The sequence below is a fragment of the Pezoporus flaviventris genome, unplaced genomic scaffold (assembly GCF_033815535.1).
Source record: "Pezoporus flaviventris isolate CSIRO_AGI_PZ_B2104156 unplaced genomic scaffold, CSIRO_AGI_Pfla_v1 ptg000031l, whole genome shotgun sequence".
Taxonomy (NCBI): Eukaryota; Metazoa; Chordata; class Aves; order Psittaciformes; family Psittacidae; genus Pezoporus; species Pezoporus flaviventris.
Genome location: NW_026892579.1, coordinates 65970621 through 65994162, shown reverse-complemented (window position 1 = coordinate 65994162; position 23542 = coordinate 65970621). Strand labels below are relative to the sequence as shown.

The 23542-nt window shown below is 44.2% G+C and overlaps 1 long non-coding RNA gene across 1 annotated transcript in view; it reads left to right on the top strand.

Annotated features, from left to right (window-relative positions):
- LOC133273328 (uncharacterized) overlaps positions 1 to 23542 on the top strand; it is a 518549-nt gene that overhangs the window by 402284 nt on the left and 92723 nt on the right. The window contains exons 4-5 of the long non-coding RNA XR_009744742.1: positions 5663 to 5760; positions 9256 to 9381. This is a non-coding gene — a long non-coding RNA (uncharacterized LOC133273328). The remainder of the gene's footprint in view (positions 1 to 5662; positions 5761 to 9255; positions 9382 to 23542) is intronic.

Sequence of the window (23542 nt, the reverse complement as noted above, 5' to 3'; positions counted from 1 at the left end):
CCAGTCATGAGTGAAAGTAGGGGTAGACTATTTGCATATTGTTTTGGTATAAAGCTGGAAAAATGCTTCCATATGTGTCATTCCTGTAACTTCATCCCGTGTGTTTCTTAGATGCCTGGAAAAGCCTAAATAAGACAAGGGGTTTTCTCTTTCTCTTCTTCTTTTCTCTTGCCTTCTTCTCCCCACTGAGACTTTCTTGGGCATTCATCCCTCCCTCTCTTTAAGTTTGCTGCTCTAAGCAGGAATACTTGAGACTGATTTTAATTCTTAACTAGATGGACATGATTTATTAATTCACATTTGAAATAACAATTGCAGTCGGAAGGAATCAGCTGAAAGCTTTAATTACATTGGAAAATCTGCTTCAGTGTAGCATGGCCCCATCCAGCTTTCCGAATGCATAATTATAATCATTTTTTAATACTGATATCTGAAAAATTGGGATGGAGACAACACTTTTCTGGTTACACTGCTTCAAAGCAATGCCTAAACCAGAAGTAAGCCTTCAAATACATCATTTTCTTACTTGCTTGTTAGTACCCAGCTACATATGAAGACTCATTGTGCAGGGGTTGACCTTGGTGTTTTGAGTATTATTTTTACATCTGAGCCAAGAAGCAGTTTCTGTGCCCGATTCCGAGGCAAAAAAAAAAAGAGAGATGTTAAACTGTGAATGTGCACTGGCATGTGAGCTGAGATTAGGTAATTTGGGATCGCTCCATCGAAATCACATATGGGCTTTGGAGATTGGGAATTCGGTCCTGTTCAAACAGTGATCAAATGGGGAATGGGGAAGGTAAGATGAAGGTAATTTAAATAGACCAAAAAAACCCCGACCCACCAAACTTCCTGAAAAGCAAAAATGCACCAAAGAATAAGAAAGAAAACCCAAAGCCTTCCTTGCTCTAATCTTGAAATGGTAAGACAATTGAGAGAGATATTGTCCCACTAGACCCAAATGAGGTAACACCTGAGCACTAACAACAATGACTGCAATTCCTGTCACCATTCTCTTAAGACTTGAGTATTTTCCTTCATTCTGTGTCTGTCTTCACTCCAAATTTGTTGTTTTCTGGCCATCTTTTATCTTCCCCATGACCCTTTTGCCCTCATTCTGTTATTTGGTTACCTCATCATTAAGTTCACTATTAAGTTCACTGTAAAACTGGTACTAGTTAAGGAAAACTGCTGTAAAGTCAGTCCATTGAGAGGTGGTCACACTTTATTTTTGAGTTTGAGAAACCTAGAAAGTCTGTGCAAAGTCACTTCAAGGTTTGGGTGAAAAAGCAAATCCAAAATTGCTCCGAGTCCTTGTTCCTTGTTCAGAACTGTGATTTGGCCGAAAATTGATCATAGCCCTGGTCTGGCTTGGAACATAAACCCAAGGGTTGGAGGTGCCTGGAAGAGGTTTGTGTGTTTTCAGTTGTGAGTATGGGTGTGGTAGGACTGAAGTAAGGTCCAGCTGCCAGGGCAGAAAGCTAGGAGAAGCTCCTGCTAGTTAGCAAGGCTGGGATCCCACTTCATGACTTATGCCAAGGCCTCTGGCAACCTTCTCTTGCTAGTAATTTCCATTTCCAGGTATGCCCTCTTGTCCTGGAGGAAAAACTTCCCCTGAAGGCTACAAGGTAGACTATAGGCTCTGTTCACCCAGAGTAAAACACTAGATGTGTGGGTTGGCTTAGATGGACTAGATATCCCACATTGGATAAGGTGTGAGAGAACAGGGTGACTGGCAACATGAAAACTCAATCCCTCAATATCCTGCACTCAGTGAAGAGCACTGATTTCAGGTTAAGACCTGGAGGTGGAGGAGGTGTAGAACAAGGAACTGTCTGATTCTGTGTTAGCTTTGCCTGAATATCTGTGAGTACAGGAGCCCTTTCTCCTTATCGTCTCCCCAGTCTCGGCCCCTCAGACACAGTAGAGACGGGGCATGAAGCAAAATGTAATAGTTGGTCTTCTGGGATACTAGAGAGGATGGATGGAGAGGGCTGAAGTGGAAGAGGAGTGACTGAGGGAGCTCATAGTTTAGCTTGAATATCGTCAGCTTGATAGGGAGAAGAACCTAATCCAAAACCTCATCTTAATTAGAAGGTGAGAATTGTGATGCTCATCCACTTAAGGCCAGAGGAAAAGCTACAGATTGCTATGTGACAGGCACCATAAAAGCCCCAGTGTTATTTTCTGGTTCTAAACTCAGGTATTGGAAAATGCTAAAACTTTCCACTGGTAAAATGATGCTGTATGAGGTGTCCCAAAGAAACTGAAACCTCCTGAAGAGAAGGCAACCCATGACAGAGTCAGAGGTGGGCACCACACACCACATAGGCTGTTTGTCAGTGTAGGAGCAGAAGTAACTGTTTTGCACTGCATCTGCCAGGCTCTGCACAAGAGCACAGTTTGCTTAGCAAACTATCAAGACTATAGATTAACAAATGCTGAAAACATGTATTTCCTCCTCAGCAAAGGGCTTTTCCTGAAACAGGCTGGTCTGAAACTGTACACAGGAGCACAGGAGCAATTGGTTAAAACAGGAAAAAGGAAATATCACTTTAACCACTCTGTCCTTGACTAATGTTAAAAGCTTTTGGCTTTTCTCTCCAAACTTGATGAAAGTTCTTGCACCTGTACGCATGCAGAAATGTACTTCTGAAGCAGAACATGGTAACTGCTCTTCAGAAGTCACTGTTAAAATACAGAGGAGGATCCTTCTTTTATCCTGAGTCCTTCCTTCAGATGTGCACAAGCCTTCAAATATTTTACAGGGAGTCAGTATGGTGGAGAGCTCTTTGTGGTGATGGAATAATTGCACTTATTCTTGCCCTTCAGAGATGGAAATGATACCGTTTATCTATGCTCTTCCGTGGCAGCTTTTGTCCAGAGTACCATTCACAGCATTGAACCCCCAACCTCTACAGCACTCCTTTGGGGCATCTCATTAGCTCCTCAGATCTTCCACATGTACAGCATGGCCTCCTTTTGTGCATGGGGCTTACTCAGACCCGAAGTGGTGTCTTGCCAGAGCTGGGAGATACCACAGAACTTCATTGACAGGCTCATGACCTTCCTGTGACTTGGAAATGGCCACTTCTTTAAAAGGGATTGTGCATGTTGATAGGAAAAGGCAACAAGAGCTGTGTGTGGTGAATTCACCTCTTCTGTCCCTTCAACTGACTAGTGATAAACAAGGCAAATGCAAGACTGTACTTGAAAACATAAGAGCAAAAGAACAATCCTGTCTCCTCTTGGCGTAGCTTCCAACAGTGTTTGCTGTCTGCCAGCGTCACTGTGAGTTACAGCACGCTGGGTCATCGTTATGTACATGGAGCCAATGAGGGCAAGAACAACCCTAGAAACAGTCTGTTTTCTGTCACTGAGCAAGTGCTGTTCTCTGATACACCCAACTACCTGATGTTTAAAAATGACAGGAGCCGCGTTCAAGCTGTTTGTCCATTCTTTCCCAGCAATAACACTGGTTAAACGTGTACACACATGTTATTATGCATATATGAGAATATATACTTACACACCCATAAACCTATCGGTGTAATGCTCTTCAAGCTGATCAGCTATCTGCTTGAGAAAAGCAGGACAAAGCTCAGGGCAAACCAAAGGTGAAGAAGGGAATCGAGACTGATCTCTGGAAGGGGGAGATGGTTTCAGGGAGCAATGCAGCTCAGTCATTTGGGAAGTGGAAGATTTCTGAGAGCAAAGAGCACTTTTGCTTTAGGATCTGATTCTATTCTGAACGTTTGAGTAGTTAATGAAGGGTAACACCACAACAGGAATTGTTGGTGCAAAAAGTCAGAGCCTTATCTGACCCCCAGCAGTGGTGTGTCTGAGCATTAAGCACCTCTTGCATTTATCCTCCTTGCTCCTCGACCATGAAAGAAGTTTGGTTTTATTCCCATTTTAATGATTGGAAACTGAGAATCAGGGAGATGATAATTCAGACTTTTAAAGTTCTGTTTAAATAAGTAGGTATAGAAAGAAGGCAGCATGCCAGGAAAAGAAGGTCTTCTGAAAACATTGCTGCAAACATCAAGAGGGAGCCAAAAGCTTTCTGCTTTGCTGGCCCTCCTGGGAAGGACATTTTCTGCAAGCTTGGCCTTAATTGGTGCTGAGCACTTGGAAAACCTGGCCCTCTACCCAGCATTATGGCATTAGGGGTCAGCTCGGTGTATCTGTAGCATTAGAACATCCATCCTCTGATTCAATCTTTGCCCTGGCTGCACATGCCCAGTATTATTTTGTTACCTATTGTGAAGAGCAAATTCAGAAGGAAATAAATACACTTTTTTTCTCCTCTTTTTTTGTCCTTCTCATCTCTCAGCCTGGGGTTTGCCCATCCTACCCCTTCTAAGCCACACTGAAAAGCAGCCATCTATGAGTTCCCTCTGTTGATGTATTTCCAAAAACCTTGCAAAGTGACATTATTAGTTTTGACTGCACGCACCTATTTTTATTACACACGGCTGCCCCATTCTCTTACAGTTTTTGTTCTTCAAGTAATTTGTGTACAGTCAGCTCGGAGGGACTCAGCCAAGAAGCCTTCCTACCATCCAGGCCCTGAAAGCAGAGATGTTCAAGGGGGGCCTACAAGGATACTGGGGAGGGACTCTTCATCAGGGACTGCAGTGATAGCACAAGGGGTAATGGGTTAAAACTTAAACAGGGGAAGTTTAGATTGGATATAAGGAAGAAGTTCTTTATTGTGAGGGTGGTGAGGCACTGGAATGGGTTGCTTAGGGAAGTTGTGAATGCTCCATCCCTGGCGGTGTTCAAGGCCAGGTTGGACAGAGCCTTGGGTGACATGGTTTAGTGTGAGGTGTCCCTGCCATGGCAGGGGGTTGGAACTGGAGGATTTTAAGGGCCTTTCTAACCCAAACCATTCTATGATTCTATATTCTGGAGTCATTTCAGTGTAGAGAACACATTTCATACTTAGCAGGCCACTTCGTACAGCTGGGGCCCACCCAGAGCACACTATTGAAATCAGCTTCTCTCTGATTCCTTCCCCTGCAGCCTGGGTTGGCTGCTGAAGATGTGAGCACATCACCTTCAGCATTACCTTTGGTGTTGATTGCACGAGCCAGGAGCTGACAGTCAGTGCTGCACATTTCTGTCTCCAGCAAAGCCGTGCAAATCTGATGGACTTCCTGAGCAATATTAAATCCCAAGCAAAAGCTTTATAAAAGCTACTTCAGAACACTATCAAATTATTAGTCTTCTTTTTCATAACACAGATGGGGGCTCATTTTATTGAAAGAAAGAAGGAGAGAGAGAGAGAGTGTTTTTTCCAGCCCTCTTGGGAATTATTTTATTGAAAATATCAAAACTGGGAAGAATTCTCCAGTGCCAGAGGTCAGAATCTTGGACTAGTTTGTTGTAATGTGAACATATAAAAATTCACTCAGTGCTCATTCCCTGCCTTTTATTTAATGTACAGTCCAGGTAGTTCCACTTTGAGTCTTTACATTACTGGCCCTGGCACTGCGCATTTGCTTGGAATGCTTTAAATTTTGTTCATGAATTCAGAAGAAAGGGAAAACTTAAGGAAAATTGCCATTGGCCTAATAGGTACTGATGTACTATTACCAATAAAGCAGGGTTTTGTTAACCAGCTGACACTGAATAAACAAGTACTTTATATTTCTTTCAGGAAGCTCTATCTTGAAGTATTCTTCACTATGAGATCTCTACTTAAAAATAGCATTTTCTTACTAGTTCCCTGTGAATCATACCTGCACACCTTAATGAGTAAGTCTTTAATATTTTAATTTCTATTAAGCCAGAATAGTAAATGCTGCTGGGAGTCAGCTGAAGGAAGAACTATGACAAGCAGCTAAGTTACTTTTCTCCCTGTGCATCATTGTCATCATCACCACTGAGTACTATCGGTATAAGGACCAGGCAACTCATGATTTCAAAGGAGCTAGGTTTTTCAATGATTGCTAAGGGCAGAGTTGTCACGCAGCCCCTTTATTGTGACAGTGATTCATGAGAAGAAAAGAAATCAGCTCGATTCTCTCATCACCACTGACATTTGCTTTGAACTGGCAGTTAAAATGTGTATATATTTTTGTTGCTTATAAATAGATTACCGGTTGTTTCTAAAGTCAGGTAAAGGTGACAACTGTGGAACCCCTGTGGATATGTTTGTTAGTCATCTTTTAGCATAAACCTGGGCTGTAAAGTGAGATCACCAAACACAGCTTTGTTGCCTCACTTTTTTGCCCTTTTCTTATAAAATGAGGCGAGTTCACCACAGTTCTGTATTTAAACCCTGTGTCCAGGTCTGAATTAGGCAGTGTCTGTGATGGGCAAGTGAAAATCCTGATTTGGAACAGCTCTGCTGCTGTAAGCTTGGCTCTTCTGTGGGTTGGCATTGCTTGATTTAGGCTGTGTTGGCCAATATTAAATGATCTTTCAATTCCCCCCAAATGACAGTTAAGGAAAGTATTGTGTTGGTGTTTTGAGACAGATCTTAAAAGAAGGACTGCTTTTGTCTGAGATCATACATAGCATCATGTGCAAATGCTGCTTGTGTTCTTTATCAAGGGGTTGTGAAGGCTCCATCCATGCAGCTGGGAATGCAGGAATATTGCTGATGCAAAGAGGAATGTGTTTTGCAGGGCTGCAGAAGGCACCTCCATGATCTAAGATGAGACACACGTGCCATCAGGATGTCTTTGATTGCTTTAACCTTTCTGTCCTCCACGCTGGCGCAGCCCCTGGAGCCGCTGTCCTACTTCCAGCCAAGATTCCAGTCTCTTTCCAAATGCCCCATTTTAGGTAAGCAGGTGGCTGAAGCCTTCCTGAGTCCAGGGACATCTTACTTTAAGCATGGTTTAAACCACAACAAAACAAAGAGGAAAAAAAACCCCAACAGAAACCCAGTGTGAACTCAGGCCAGTGCTTGTCTCTCTGTTTCTGCCTATGCAATCCTTATTGTGTGAATAAATTCATTTGTGCCTGTTTAATCTGACACCTTTTGCAAGCAAAACACCAGCAATGGATAAACACTCCCAGGCTCTTGTAGCTATTTGGTTGGGGAGCTAATTCACAAATGATTGACTACCCAAGTAGGGAGAGCATATGGAGGCTCTGTGAGCGACTGTCAACACGAGGCAAGTACTCGGGGAAGCCAATTGTTAAGAACTGAAAACAATAGCGAACAAGAAAGTCCTTGAAGGAATGTGGCATTGGGTCTGCTCAAAGCATGAATTTATGGAAACACGTGGCCCAAACAAAAGAAGATGGCAGCATCATTTCCTATATACTCTTCTCGTTGTTGGTTATTATTATTCCAATTTTTGACACTTGAATGAAATGTGGTATAATTGGGCTTCATAGCTGCTGCTTCAGGCGACATCAATTGCCTTCTTTAAAAATGATGATGGCGTTGAGGGAGACTCTTTTTTTCCCTTTTATGTTTTGAAGCTGCCGTAGTCTCGGTGCCACTCGTGCAATACACGAAAGGGCATTGGACTCCTGGGAGGGTCTGCAGGGCTGAGGACTGATCCCAGGAAGAAATACGAGATGGAGAAGAAAAGCAAAGCAAACATACTGTAGGATGTTACGCTAAAGCTAATCCCAAGATATCCCTTCTTCTTTTTCCTTGCTGGGTTTTCCTTACCGACAGTTCAAGCATTTCCCTTCTTTCCCTGTAGCACACGGGTATATAACGTTACAGGTGTAGGCAAGAAAACTCCATTCCCTGCCTTCATTTGCTTTGATTCAGTAATCAATTCCGTCAAGTTTGAAGGACCTTAATCTGTCATGAAAGGAAAATCATTCCTTAAACTGTGTTTATTTCTGCTACAAAATACCCCACCTCTGCATCTTTTGTTTGTATTGATAGGTATACCGCAGGATTTGGTTGGCTTATTTTGACTTGGAGACAAAATAAGATGAGAAGCATTATGTTTTTCAAAGTTGTATTCAGCAGGGAAAGGGGAGATGAATTCATCAGCCTGCTTTTGCATTGAGAAGCAATTCTTCAGGAGGTAGAACAAATCTTTAAAAACTAATGCTGAAAATACTGTAATGACTAAGGAGACTGAATGAACCTATTGTGGCTGCATCCTTTGTTGGGGATAGAACCTACTGGGTATGTTTTAAATATCACATCATGCCCACCATTGCTGCTCCTCATCAGATCCATCAGCACAGAGCTGGTTAAGCCTCAGCGTAGAGTAGCAGTTCATTTCAGTTTCCCTGAGGGAACTTTAGCCCCCTGAGACTTCTGGGGTGCTCTTCCCCTATAGCCTGTCCCCTTGGCTGTGTCCTTAGCATTAGGGTTTGTGTGGTAGTGTAAGCTGAAAGGAGAGAATCTTCTGGTTACATAGGGGAAGCGTTTGCGTTGCCTGGATGAGAGGTGGAACTGGCACAGGAAGAGAGGAGGGAAACTAGTGGAGCAATGTCTGTATAGCTTTAAAACCAAAATATTTGCATATCTTGAAGGCAATTTCCCTTCAGACAGACCCAAATGAAAGGTCTGGATCCAAACATCCCCAAATGAAGGACCATCTGTACTGTAGCTCTGCTGTAGCTGCTTCACAGAACAGCTGCCAAAGGATGCGCAGGATGTAGCCCTTCTGCCAGGTGCTGTCAGCAGCAGTGGATGCTGGCTTTGGATGTCAGGAGGTTCCTCCTCAAATTAACACACATACTTGCACAGATCCCCAGGTGAGCGGAAGGACTCCCCTTGGTGCTCTCAGGCAGCAAACTTTCCTCTTCTCTGAGGCCAAAGTTTGTGCATAAAGCAAAGAAAACGAGAGCAAAAGGAGCATAAATGGGGAAACACAACCACAGTAACAGAAATGTCAGTTTATAATGTTACAGCTTGTAAGCAAGATGTATGTAAACTCCCCCTCCACGCACGCACACATATGTGCGCGCTGTGTTTTGGGCAGCAATCCACTTCTCTTACCCTCTGGCAGGAATGTTCAATGCATATTGTCCCTTTAATGTTTCTTCTTCCTTCTCGCCAGCCCTTTCCCCCAGGCACCCCACCAGGAGTTGTTGATGTTGACTAGTGGAGATGTTGTCTCTCTACCACAGGGTTAGACTCAATCTCCCTGCTCTTACTCGGTCATACAGTTGCCAGGAATCAGAGTGCTGGTGGTACAGACATGTTTTCCCCTCCTTCCCACGTCTCCTTCTGACTTCTCATTCTCACCAAAATGCCAGACTTTGAATACTTTAAGGCTGTGCCAACCACTCCAACCCATTTCTTCTTCCTCTTATTAGTGAGATCCCAAGTGGAGGATCCCCCGTGACGAACCCAACTGCCAGGACCTGATGTAGAGCGGGGGGCTGCCTGCGGGTGCTGAGCTGCAGCAGAGTGAGCAGATTCTGGGGCTCTCATATTGGCAGGTAACTCTTGGAACTTCATTGCCTAAAGACATAAATTTCAGTGCAATTCTTAGGTGTAGGCATTTAACTACTAATGATTTAGGATCTTAAACAATTCTAAAATATTCTTTTTAATGAAATCTTTGCAGTTAACCTTTAACTGCTTCCAGTTCACGGAATCCTTTACAAGAAAGGGCAGGAAATCAATAGCTCTAAAAAGCAAAAGCAACAGCCTCAGCATCAGCATGTGCTGTATCATGCTGGTGTGCCAGTGAGAGCAATTGCCTAGAGCAAGCAGGAGGTGACACAGAAGAGCCGTCCCTCTGCCTGGGTTCCTTTTGCATTATAATCTGGCTCCTAAGAAATCCTGTAAGGAAAAGAGGGGATGAAGGTTGGTTTCTATACCAAGCCATTATCAGGGGAACCTGAGGCAAGTGCTGTTTGTCCGCACAGGAATCCCTAAATCCATTGATTTCTGAGAGCTCATTAGTGTGAGTATGGCAAGCAGGAGTTTGACCTGGTTTTGGTGTTGTGCTCGTCCTGGAAATTGTTGTTACTTTGGTGACTCTACTACGAGTACAATAAAGCAGGAAGAGGCTTAAAATTAAGCTAGCTGCTTATCAACCTTGATTTCTATCTCTATGCAAACAAACAAACCCCCCCCCGTTCAGTGAGCTTTCCTGCTTTCCTTTGTTCAGCTTTTCCATGCTTTTGTCTTAGATGTTAGAAGGTTGGACGCAAGGTCATTCACTAACCATTTCATGTGAATACAGCAAGTCAGTTCAGGTCTTCTCCCCCTCCCCTCAATTCATCTGAAATCTCTGCTGTGCAGTAGTGGGGCTGCAAGCACAACTGCTGCTTTCCCACACAGGAGTGCTGGGAAAGGATGTCCCAGATGGGTGTCTGTGCAACTCCAAATGGGTTGTTGGGATGTCACATATTACTTAGGCAGTAGGTTAGTGTGAGTTTGAACCCTTTTAAGCAGAAGCTGGGAAGTGGTTGGAAATACTTCCATCATCAATAATTACAGGAACTTCTGTTCAGCCTTCCCTGCTTCTTAAGGCCTAAGATACACTCCTCCTGGACCACAGGGAAGGGCAGTTCAAGGAAGATATTATTCACGGGTGTCAAAAACCCCCCAGGCGTGTGTCACTTGCTGATAGCAATTGTGGTGGCAGGGCTCTGTCCAAATATTGCCATGGATATGGACTGTGATCTCCTGTGAGTTGTTCTGCCCTCTTTCTGGAACTGACTCCTTCTGTGTCTTAAACAATTACTGTAATCTATGTGCTCACTTTCCCTGTCTGTAAAAATGGGATGGCTCCCCTCACTAGTGTATTTGGAGAACAAATTAATAATGTCAGGCACTCAAGAGGAGAAGTTTCTCAATGTATATTTGCTCGGCAGAACTGCTCAATATTGTTATTATTTATTATCCTGTGGACTCATCACTCTCAGCTCCCTCCTGCCAGAAGCTGCTTTGAAAGATGGATAAGTTGCACAAAAATTATTTCCCTTCAGTTTTCTTTGTAAGAAGGTTTTCAATGCGGATTGGGGAGGGCTTTGGTTTTGGGAGGGAGGACAGAGACAAACTGCTGTGATTAAACAGGTTTGAAAAGGTGGGACCAGGGGAGAAACAACTTGTAGCCTAAAATTCAGGCAGTTGTATTACCAGATTTTCACTCAGATAAAAGGCACAAATCCATAAGAGTATAAACAATCCTTTTAGTACCTGCAGATGTATTTATAACACTGTGCTGTTCTCTCTGTGCCGGCTCTCCCTCCACACTGCTGCCGCAGACGCAAAAGGCAGGGCTAGATGTGAACAGCCCTAATTACTGTTTGTGAATTCCGCGTTTGATGTAGCTGATAGATACCAGCACTGCTCCTGTCTCACTCTCCACTTCCCGTGACTCTCCATCTGGTGCAACTCGTGCTGTACGCTCCCCTCAGGTTTATGTGAAAACTCCTGTGAAAGCAGAGTCATCGATTTTTGTGGGTTTAGTGCGCGAGCAGTTTGAGATGGCACAAGGCTGATTTCCTTGACTTTCGCTTTCCTGCTCTTGATACTTCTGTGTCAAACCCAACACCTTTCCCAACACTATCCTCCTCCTCATAATAACAAAGTACTCAGCACCTCCTCCTCCTCACTAGCGCTGTCAGCAGGAGCGGTGTAAGGGTGCTGCAGGCGACTGTGTTTGTTTTGACAGTGCCAACTTTCAAAAGGATCTGCCGAGTTAGTGGGAGGTCTCTCCGTGTTTGGGTTTCTAAACATAATGGTTTCACTGCAGCTCTTGTGCATTGGGAGTGGGAAAGTTCCAGTCTGGACTTCAGACCCCTCCTGCGCTGCGATAGCCATCGTGGTGAAGAATATGAGCTGCTGCAGCTCTCTCATCTCATAGACAGCTAATGACACAGAGGGACTTCCAGGTCTTCCAATTAGTCTGTGATAATGGAATAAGTAGTGGAGACATTATTTTCCTGTGCTATTGGGAAAAATCTGTTGAAGGCTCCATTTTGATTTTACATATGTGACCATTTATCACTGGAAAATGTCCAAGTTAATGTGCCTGACCATATGAAGACGGGCAGAGAAAGTTGGGGCTGTTCAGCCTGGGGAAGAGAAGGCTGCGTGGAGACCCCAGAGCAGCTTCCAGTGTCTGAAGGGGGCTACAAGGATGCTGGGGAGGGACTCTTCATTAGGGACTGTAGTGATAGGAAAAAGAGTGATGGGTTCAAACTGAAACAGGGGAAGTTCAGGTTAGATTTAAGGAAGAAGTTCTTTACTGTGAGGGTGGTGAGGCACTGGCACAGGGTGCCCAGTGAAGCTGTGGCTGCCCCATCCCTGGCAGCAGTGTTCAAGGGCAGAGCCTTGGGTGACATGGTCTTAGTGTGTGGCATCCCTGTCCATGGCAGGGGGGTTGGAACTGGATGGTCTTAAGGTCCTTTCCAACTCAAATTGTACTATGATTCTATGACCAAATCAGTGAGATGGGGATCAGACCCTGAAGCTGGGCTGTTTGGGCTGCCAGCAGTGATGTTCCCAAACACACCGAAAAGCCAAAGTGATTTTGCCTGAGTTAAAGCTTATCATAGTAGACAGATTCTCACATTTTGTCTTTCAAGTGTCACTGACACAAGGTGCCAGGATTTATGGCGTGGCACTGGAACCCCTGATTAATTGTCTTACACTGCTGATGTGCAGATGATGATGTGCAAAGTGTTTTTCCCAAGCATTTTATAAAACGTAGTAGGCAGGGAATGGACTGTCAGAGACTGAAGTTCAGACGCTGGGACTGCCTGCTCACAGAAAGCACATTAAATCACTGCATTAGTCCTCCAACCTCTCCCTCATCCCACTTACGGGGCTTATCCCTCTTCTCTGACTACACAGGGAGATCCGAGTCCTAACCCTGTTCCTCTGAATGGTGTCAGAGTTACATGTGTAGTGCAAATGCCTTCAGCAAAATCTCTGTGGTGATGGAGACCGTTTGCATACAGTGAGGGAGGCTATTTAGCAAGGTGCCAACCTGAAAGCTCCTTATTTCTGAGCTCTTTGAGGACTCGGCCTTGCAAGATACCAAATGTAAGTGGATAAAGGGCTTTTGCATGTGTAAGTCCAGTGGCCCCTTCATACAGGTGATAAAAGCAGTCAGGAAAAACGAAGACTGAGCCCAAACTCTTTGGAAAGAAAATCCTGTGTTTTCATCAGTGATTTTCCTGCCTTTATCTGCCTCCTATTGTTTCTTTTTATTTTGCAGCATGCCTGCTCAATTCATGAGGCATTTTTTGTTTGCCTTCCAAACTGTGGGATAGGCAGTGAACTCGGCTTTAGAGCTATAAGGCTGTTTCTTCCCCACCTAAAAACATTCCCACCTGCTCTCTCTTTATATGTTGCCACCCTGCCTACAGCTGAGATAGGGATGTAGGGACACAAAGTGTTATCTGGGAGTGCGTTGCTCATGCTTATATTCCAAATGAACATGACATTATCTTTGAACTTCAAACCACTTTGTTGAATAACTGCATTTTTTACATGGCACAGCAGTGCATCACAGCTTAGAACCAAAATACAGCTGCAGAGGGAACTTCAGTTTCGTCTGTGGGGACTCTGTGTTGCCTGTTTATCAGTCTGTGCATACAGGGATGATCCCCGCAGTGGTCCTTCCCAAAAATAAAACTGAGGCATTTGCTGCTCAGGGATTCAGTGTGTGAAGGGGAGGACTTCCAAAGGGAAAGGCTGCAGCTCAAAGCTGGGTATTAGTGGGTCACAGCTCTGCACCCGGGTGGGATGTGAGGGGTTCACTGGTTCTTCCTTCTTGAAGTTCAGTGGCAATTGAGTCTGTTCTGTTGTGAGCTGGGACCGTTCTCCCTCCTGACATCCCCACTCCGGTGCATTTGACAGCTTGTGTTCTGATCATCTGTATGAGCTCCTTGGAGACAACCCTACACATTGAGCCAGAGGACATATATCTTTTGCTCTCTCCTTTAGTGCGCTGCAAGGATGTTATTTTGAAAGTCACACTGTGCAACAGCCGTTTCCGAGGGTGACTCTCAGCTCCTCTGCAAACAGAAGAGAGCTTTGTATGCAAGTTAATGTACAAGAAGGTTATGTCTTTAATTAAATTATTTAATCCTGGTTTTGCAGTTCAAAAAGCATCTTTTTATGAGTTTAGAAATGAGGCAAAAATCCTGGGGTTTTGCTTTTTGAGTCTTGAATCGCTTCAGTCTCCTTATATTGCTTAACTGCTCTGTGCTTATGCTTCTCTTCCTTAGGAAGGGAACAGCACTTACTTGTCTCTGTAAGGTTTTGGGTATGTGATGTAGTCTAATTCTGTGCGCTGCCAGTTGTAAGAATGAAGTATAAGCCCCAAATAACTCCATATTATTAATTTTGGCATTAGCAAGACATCTCATTTTTAGAGCTGAAGATAACTTCTCCTTTTTAATATCAGTCCTTCCCATTTCACAAGGTGAGCTGCCTTTCCCTCTCCGAGGGAAACAGCCTGGAATTCACAAACCAGAGTTGAATGGCAAAGAGAAAAGCGACAGAGAAATTAGGAAGAATAACCAAATAAGCCAAACACATGCACTGCTTTTTCCTTCCCCGTTTCATGAGTCACCCTGGAGTCCTCCTTTCCACGTGAGACAGAAAGAAGAAAAGGAGCTGGGATCCCATAATAAGGTAGAACTTGAACAGGAATCCAATTAGCTCTTTTGTTTTAACGTTCAGCTGCCTTGCCTTGACCTCAGCCCACAGGTAGTGGTAACGTCCATGGCTATTGTCAGGCAGTTGTATGAATGCGTTAGAAAATTAAGTAATGTGGCATTGTGCTGTGTGACTAGCACTTACACACTAAATTATCACAGCTCTCCCTGACCTTGGCAGCATCATAGGGTTCATATTTTCAGAAAGATGAATTGTTCTCAGAACAATTTCTTCACTGTTTTAAGCACACACACTTTTCTTTAACCTTATGGACACGCAGTTTTTACCTCCTTGTGCTCTTCAGATTTTGAGAACACCGCTCCCAAAGCAATGCCAGCTGAAGTCAATAAAAGGGCTCTTACTGACTTCTGTGCTCTGGTACTTTAGACTCAAATGAAACTGGAGGACTTGGGCCTAAAATGGGAGGAAAAGATGAAGTGTGCAGCTTTATGGGCTTGAAAAGAAAAGGTTCTAGCCATGTTTTCAGATTCTTGGCCACTCTTTTCTAGGGTTTAAGAGCAGCAGGGCAGGACATGGATTCTCTTTCAGGACTAACTTGTAGTATTTGTGTCATCTCAAGATTGCTCATAGCAGGAGTTTTCATACTTTTTTAGCATGAATATTAAGGCCCTAGTCAGGGAGTTATAAAGTCAGTAGAGAGAAGCAGAGCTTCCTCATCTGTACAACCTGCTCCTGATGGCTGCTGATGGGTTTGCTCCCCAGGCAATACAGGAAGCCAAACTCAGCACTTGGACCAGCCATCACTCTTTAATGTAGACAGCAGGGTTGGAGATGCCCTCAGCTTTTCAGACCATATGTTGGGTTCCTGTACTGTGCTCAGAGCTAAGGGCTCTCGTTTACAGTACATGTTTGTGGCAAGTGTAGCTTAGCTCTGTTGTATGATGTACAAAATAGTAACTATAGTCTGTTCAGATGACTTGCATTGTCCACATTGTATAAGACCTCTGCTGTGTTGAGATCAAGTCGTATTCTGGACTCTGGGTTCCTATAGGTTCCCACTTATCAAAGGGACTGGTCATGGAATAGGGAGTTTTTCAATGCTATGTCCCTCGTTCATGCATTAACTGAGCTAAAATGTCCATGCGTAGGGCACATAGATGCTAATGAATCAGAAGTACTGCAGTATTTTTAGTCAGGATTACAATAAAAATGCTGTACTCTGCACAGTTCTGGTTTCTGCATCTGGAGAAGGACATAGTGCCATTAGAAATGGTCCAGAGAAAGGACAGGTTAAAAGGGTGAAGCACTTGTATTTATGAGGAAGAACTAGAGAACCTGGGACTGAAGGAGAGGAAAGGATTGAGTTTTGCAAACCTAGTGGAAGGTGAGGCGAAAGTAGAGGGACAATCCATCAAATCCTGCAGTACAAGAGCTAGTACTTATATACAAATATAGGTTCCTTATATTTGGTAAGAGATTGTCTGAAATAGATAGAAGGAGGAAAGAAAGCCATCAGTGAGCTGGGGTGCAGTGGCAGCTGTGGCAGTGCATGATATCAACAAAGGGGATTAGGCAAATTCACAGACACAACCTGGTACCAAGGGAGTTAGGCACAGGTACCATACCCTGAGCTGTCCCTGATCCAATAGCCAGGGGTGCTGTGGGGCTGGGAGAAGCGCACATGTCTGCTTTCCCCTCGTCCTTAGGGTTCTATGATTCTAACACTGCTTTTTAAACCAGGCAGTTTGGGGGCTTTTTTGTTGGTTTGTTTTTCACAGACTGCTTATTTCATTTATAGAACTTCCTGCCACAAGATGTGATGGATAACAAGGGATGAGCATGGAGACCTCAGAGCTGCCTTCCAGTGTCTGAAGGGGGGCTACAAAGATGCTGGGGAGGGACCCTTCATCAGGGACTGCAGCAACAGGACAAGGGGTGGTGGGTTCACACTGAAAGAGGGGAGGTTCAGGTTAGATATAAGGGAGAAGTTCTTTACTGTGAGGGTGGTGAGGCACTGGAACAGTGCCAAGAGTTCTGCCACACCAAAGAAGTGGTGAATGCTCCATCCCTGGCAGTGTTCAAGGCCAGGTTGGACAGAGCCTTGGGCAACATGGTCTAGGGTGAGGCATCCCTGCCCATGGCAGGGGGTTGGAACTGGATGAGCTTTAAGGTCCTTCCCAACCCAAACCTTTCTATGATTCTGGGAAATTAAATAGTCAACATGAATGTAGGTACTGAGAATGCTCCATATGCGTATTTATATGTATTTATTTGTTTAAATGAAGGGATGTAAACTGTCACAGTGGGTTCATGTGCAAGATCTGTGTGTTGAGAACCTCAGGTCCCTGGAGGAAGTGACGCTGTTACAGTTCATTACAGAGCTTGCTACGCATTGCTTTGAAGCATCTCCTGTTGGCCACTGTCAAAACCAGAATGGATCATTGCTCTGACCTAGTGCAGTAATCCCTGGGTTTATGTCTTTGTTAATTAAAAACTACTTTTGACTGGCTGTCTTGTGAACAGAGAGAAGAAAAGAAGAATCAAATCATATATCAAGTTATTAATTTAACATTAAGAACAAAGGAAAGGAGTGGAAAATACACACTTGTAGCTTTTTCTTGGAGATAGTTTTCCAGTGCAGTGGAACATAAACAGATTAACTGCAGTGTTTATTCAGTGTGAAAAAGCAGTTCCAAGAGCCCCAGGTGCTTGCCAAGTCCATAATTGTACCTCCTTAAATACTTTCATTACTTGGAAGTACAATAAGAGAAGCAGAGACACATGCTTTCTATTTTCTTGTCAACAAAACACCTCCAAGAAATTAAACTCTATTTTCTCTAGAAATTTTCAGCACCATTTCTTTCCCTCCCATCTTGAAGAGGAGGGGAAGGAATGCCTCAGAGATGATGGCAAAAGAACACCCCCTTGGAGGGATTTTTACATGCAGAAATTGGGACTGAAGTGTAGCAGTGACAGTCACTTTTATTAAAGTTTCATTAGATTGTGGAGACCATTACAGGCTGCAGCAGTTGAACACTGGTCTGGAGTCTGTTTCCTACCAACATAATAGCAAGTAAAAGTGATGTTGGTTTTGGTAGAGTTTGGCTGTGCTGCTGTCCTCACAGCAGAGCTAGACTGAACCAGGGAGTATCCAGAGATCATTTCTCACTACACCCAAGCCATGGGTCCTCAGATATGTAGCAAAACCAATTCCTGTGCTAATGCCCACATAAAGCTTTAGTTGTCACTGCGGCTTTGTCTCTACTCTCTGTCAGCTGACTGACCCATGGGTCACTTGGCCATGGTCAAATAACTTCTGTGTTTTGTCCTCTCCCCTGTATCCTGTACTGGAGAGAACCACAGAACCGTGGAACAGCCCGTGTTGGAAGGGACCTTGTATGATCATCTGGTCCAGTGTTTCATGGGAAAGGGAGACAAGCTGAGGTCTACGAGACTAGCAAGGAGACTAGTACCCTCTTCTATTGCATCTGGAGACCTTCCAGTGATGGGGACTCAACCATGTCCCTGCAGAGGTTGTCCAGTGAATACTTGCTGTGACTGTAAAAATCCTTTTCTTGTATCAAGACGAAACTTCTTTCTGGAGCAACTTGTACCCATTGCCCCTTCTTCCCTGACCCCTTCTCTTTGTACCCCCTGCCCCTTCTGTGTGTCCTGACAAACACTGCATAGAAGGGGACAATCCCATCTCAGCCTTGTCATTCACCAGGGCCTCTCAGTGAGTCTGCCTCATTCTCCCAGCCTGTACTGGGCCCTTTGGCTATGTTGACCTGGGTGCAGGACCTTGCACTTGTCTTTGTTAGACTCCATATATCAAAACAAGAGGGGCCCTTGTGGGCACTGCTGTTTTAAACAGAGATTCTCTGTGCAATCCAGATGTTTATAAGTGATTCCTCTTCCCTTTTGGCTTTGCCTTCTGTTTCATTCGTTGAGAAGAAAGGCAAGAACCTTTCCAAAGGCAGGAGCCTTGTCCTAATGACCTGGTGTGGAGCTGTTGTGTCCTCCCCTTCAGCTAAGGAAAGAAATACTAACTTGGAGTGAAATACTAACTTGGAGTGTGGTTGAAGTTCCTTTAAAATGCATAATAGTAAAATTGGACATCATTAAGTGCCCACATGTCATCTGTGGATAAGTTTTGGTGTAATCTGATCTACAGCCATCACTGTTCAAAGGACATGGGCAGAAGTTTTGCTTCGAGGGTTTTAATGTTTGAAGGAATGCCTTAGTCAAACAAAACTCTGTCTTTCTGAGCTTCTCCCTCCTGAATGCCAACCATATGTAGTCTAACCCAGCTCGCTGGGGAAAGGCGTGTGGAGGGTGAGATTTCCTCTTCATAGCAGTCAAGAAACAAGAGTTCTGCCTCAGAAACTGCACCTGAACACAAGTGTAATGAGAATTGCTCATCTCCCAGTGAGGACAAGCCTGCACACTTATACACAGTTTGGACTGGAGGAAAGCAGTCTGAATATTTTATTTATTCCTCTCATATCCCTTTATGTCTCAAGATTACCTATCTAAAAAGAATTCCCCTCATCTTTATTTTAAGAGAGGCTGTGATGTGCCGTGTTGGCTCCCTCCAACTAGTTTCATCTTGCACTAACCCGTGGTAATGAAAAGCAAGGCTTTCTCAGTGCTCAGTGGTAGGTGAAAGAATGATACCTATGTGATGATCCTAGTAAGCATTCAATTGTATTATTATAGGATGCTTGGGGAGACACTGAACAATGTGCACCTGAAATCTTCAAATCCCTCCTTTCTCACTGGAGGAGGGAAGTCTTTCCCTTGGAGAAACTTAGTTCAGAAGTAGCCCCCGCAGGACAGCTGAGATTCCCAGTGCGTGTTTGTAAGGAGACATTTCCCTTCCTTGGTACCTATGGAGCCTGGCACATTGTTCTCTGCTCCAGTCACAGACCTGGGAATACAAAGTGTGAGAAGACACTTGCCAGTTTCATCTCCCTGCATCCAGCAGCCCCTTTTTAACGGCAGAAGAATGCCTGCATTTCCACATCAGTTTAATAGTTTGCGTGTAGATCCACCTCCCTTCCTATCACAAAGAAATCATTGTGTCCTGCTGTGTAATTAATACGCATGTACAGTGTGGCAAATGTTTTCCTGTAGACTGCTTATTTGGCCTGTAAATTACAGGAAATCCTATACAATACACCTGGGAGCCCTGCAGCTTGAAATTAGAATACAAACCATCCCCACCTCCTCTTGCTTGGCCAGCTCACCAGGCAGATTCCGAAACTCTCGTTTTGTTTGGAGGTGTAATAAATCCCGATAGCAACAAACTCGCTTCAAGTCAGCTTCAAAATACTACAGGTTTTAAGCCCAAAATGAAACCACTTTATGGCTCACAGAATTACTACAAAGGGATGAAGCCGCCCGGAGGTTTCCAGTTGTGGATTTTGTTCTGACACACATGCACCATACAAATTTGTAACGAAATCCCTACAGTTTCAGGTATATTGGCAGTAAAATCAATGGCCAAGCCTTAGTTCTGTGTGATGTCACATCTATATGAGCCCTGAGATAGCATTAAAATAGCAACAGATGTAGCTTATTGCAGATGCATTGACTTTTTAAAGGGAAGCTCTCTATTTTCCCTTCCTCACCGGTACTCCGTGCATCCCAGTGACACAAGAGCCTGCCAGGGAAACGACCGTGCCGACTGCCAGAGCGTAGTGACCACCAGTCCTCATTAGTTGGGTGCAGACTCATTACAGTGCATCACTTCCCTTTGATCTGTGGTGTGTGTGAACAGCAGGTTTTCCTCCAGCGATAGGTTGCAGGGGCTATCTCCAGTCTCCCGATGGTTTCTGACCTCTGTGCTGCAAAACGTGTGGCTTTATCTCTTGCTGTTGAATAAATACTCCCGTTCAGGAAGGCTACAGGGGTTTGGGGAACAGACTGTAGAGCTCGTAGCTCTCCAGTGCTCTGCAGGCTGCTGATGGCTGTGGTGAAAGCTGCTTCCCCAGAGCGCTCTGCCAGACATAATCACATCCCTACAGGTGAGAGGGGTGCGCCAGGCTCTTGGGAGCTCTCACCTGGCTCCAGCTCCTTCTCTCTTAAGGTGGGAATGGCAGTTGCATCTGTTTGTTAGCAAGCATCAGAGACCAGCAAATTTCCATCACTAAGATCTGTTAAAAACAGGGGCAGGCCAAATCCTGCTCTCCTTTTCAGCATGGTCCATCTCGTCAAAACTCACGCTGTATGGCTGTTGAGTTTGAAAATGCGGTTCAAAACCCGTGTCCTCCTGATAGTAAGTTTGTATGTAGCATTCCTGGGTAGTTGTGCTTGGTGGAGCGAGCCTGTTAGGTATTCCTCTTTGGCATGGATGGTTGATTTGGCTGGGGAAGCAGGGAGTAATGGAAAAACTAACTGGTTGAATCCAGCTGTGTATTTCTCGCTATTGTATTTCTAACTTCTCTCCATCAAAGGTACCCTCCTGACCCTGGGCACTTCAGCAAGATGTTATTCATAAGGTTTGAATAGCAGTTTATAAACACATAGGAACTGCTGAGCAGGGAGATCTTCTCAGGTCTGGGCTTCATCGGTGCCTCAGGAACACCAAATGCTGTTGCTTCTGATGTGCTTCTGATGCACTGGTGTCATTGGAAGCTGTTACTTTAAAGCCATGATGTCACTGTGGAGAAATATGATGTCAGGGCTGTAAAAGAAGGGAATAAAACTTGCTAAAATTCCTTTTTCACATTTGGAACTTTCTGTTTTCCATTGAACAGAAAATACTCTGTTCTCTTCCCTGTGACCTTCACCTTTTTATAAAGTACCCCTGCCAAGAGCACTAAGGGTACACAGGAACCACCATTCCCCTTCTCCCTGTGGGAATATAGCTACCTTTTATTACTAGAACTAGTTCTGTCTTTAATGGTTTTGCAGTAAAAGTTAAAAAAAAGAGTGTGAGAGAGAAGAAGAAAGTGGCCTTTTTAACTACTACAAGAGGTATTAAATAGTCAGCCAACCTCTGGAATCACTTCTCGTTTTCCATGAAGCAGAGTAAGGAGTGTTATGGAGGTTTTTTTGGGTAAAGTTTATTGGAACTTCACAGTAGGACTACAAAAATGTGGATACTCTGATTGTTTTTGTTTAATAAGACTCAGGGCTCCTGGCTCTACCTTGCTTTAAAGTCTTATTGCCCCTTAAATTGTCTCCAGGATTCGAGGCTATGGTTTAAAAACCTGACTCACATGAATATCATTTTGTCTTGCACTGCAGGGCACTGTGTACCTTTCATATTTACTCCATGAAACTGTGTGGCTTCTTGCAGGGTCTTGGGCTGATGTCATGGGTGATTCATGTGTCCTTTTCATAGATCACTTGTCCAAAAACATGGGAAAAGAGAGCTTGAATCAACACCAACAGTTACAGATGTGGACTGTGACTATATATCTGCAGGTTTGATTTGGGTGGGTAGCTGTAAAAAGGTAAATCATGGTTTGGTTTTCAACTGCTTCCTCCTCTCCTGGTAATGATGCGGTCACCAGCTTTGGATTCTTGGGCTGTTCCCATCCTTTGACATGGTGGCTCTCAGCAGGAATGAGCAAAACCATTAGGAACAGATGAAATGACTCAAGCTCCCATTAGGCTTCAACCAGGCCTGTTTTTAGCAGCTGAAGTATGTGGTACTTCAATCTTTTCCTTTATTTCTTGTCCATGGTTTTTGATTTCTGGCTATCCCCTATGAGGTTCTGCCACTGGGTCTCCCACTGGAAGCATGGGTATGTAAACCAGTAAGAAACAGGTAGTAAAATAAGAACTGCAGATAAGCCACATTTTGTATGCCCAGCAGTCCTGACTAAATACCAGTATTTCCTGAGCTCACGTAGAGCAAATTCAAAGCCTTTTGGTCTTGTCCTTTGCTAAGTCTTATGTTTCCTTGGTCATGCTGAAAATGGACTAATGTTTAATCATTGATTGACCTCTCTGAAGGCTTATTTCAGTCATGGGCTTGCCACAACTCTGTTGAAAAGCTGGTTGTACCAAGGGTATGCCTGTGGCCAGCACCAAGATATCTCCTGTTTTGGGGTCTTGGGAGTTCAGATCATAGGTCTGGAACCTAGGCCGGCTACGTGTGGTGGGTAGAACCCCACTAGACCTCCTGCACTTAGTGAAAACAGTTTACAGACGCTTACTCAGGGACTAACAAGGACCACTTCCTTATGAGGGATGTTCTCTCAAAAGTGGAACCAAGTTTTACATGGTGTGTTTGAGGACAGTTTGTTTGGGCAGTCTTTGAAGCCCTCTCCTAAGCCTTCATTGATGAAAGCTGACTTTTCCTCATATATTGGTGTTCCTGACCGAGTACTCATCCTTAGTCCCACACACCATACCTGTCTCACGTAGCTGGTGAGGCCACGTACTCGATCTGTTACCCTACCAAAAGCCTTCGCTGAGTGCTGAATCCCGTCCTGATCTGGAGCTGACACTAGAAAGGGAACAGGCTGGGTTGCGTTGATCCAAGGAAGAGAAGTTAGCAATTAAAGGCAGAAAAACCTGAGAATGCATTTAAGAGTGGTTCAGTCTTTGGTAGACCTTGTTCTCACACAGGTTTTGGGGGCAATATTTCAGACAGAGCTTCTTTGATGATGCTGTGGGTGTCAGATTTAAAGGACAAGTAAAACAAATATTTTTTTCTATGTGCTACTGGTTAGATTATCTTGTTTAAAATAAGACTTTTATCATCTAGCTGTTTTTCTAACCAGCCTAGAATTGCCAGAGGCTCAGCAAGCTTGGTAGTACTTCTGGTAGGTGAAAGCATCATGATAGGAGTGGATATTCCCAACCTTGCGCAACTCTAATTAAGAGTAATTCGCAGTAATGGACTTTGGCTGCAGGCTAAATAAATACCACTCCTGAATATTTCCCTTAAATCATGCAGGATTGTGTTAATTGAAACTCTCACATCTTCTTCTAGATTGAATCCAACTCTGTGCTCTCCAGTTCCTGCCTCCTTGTGTGTGTTGCTGAGGTGCA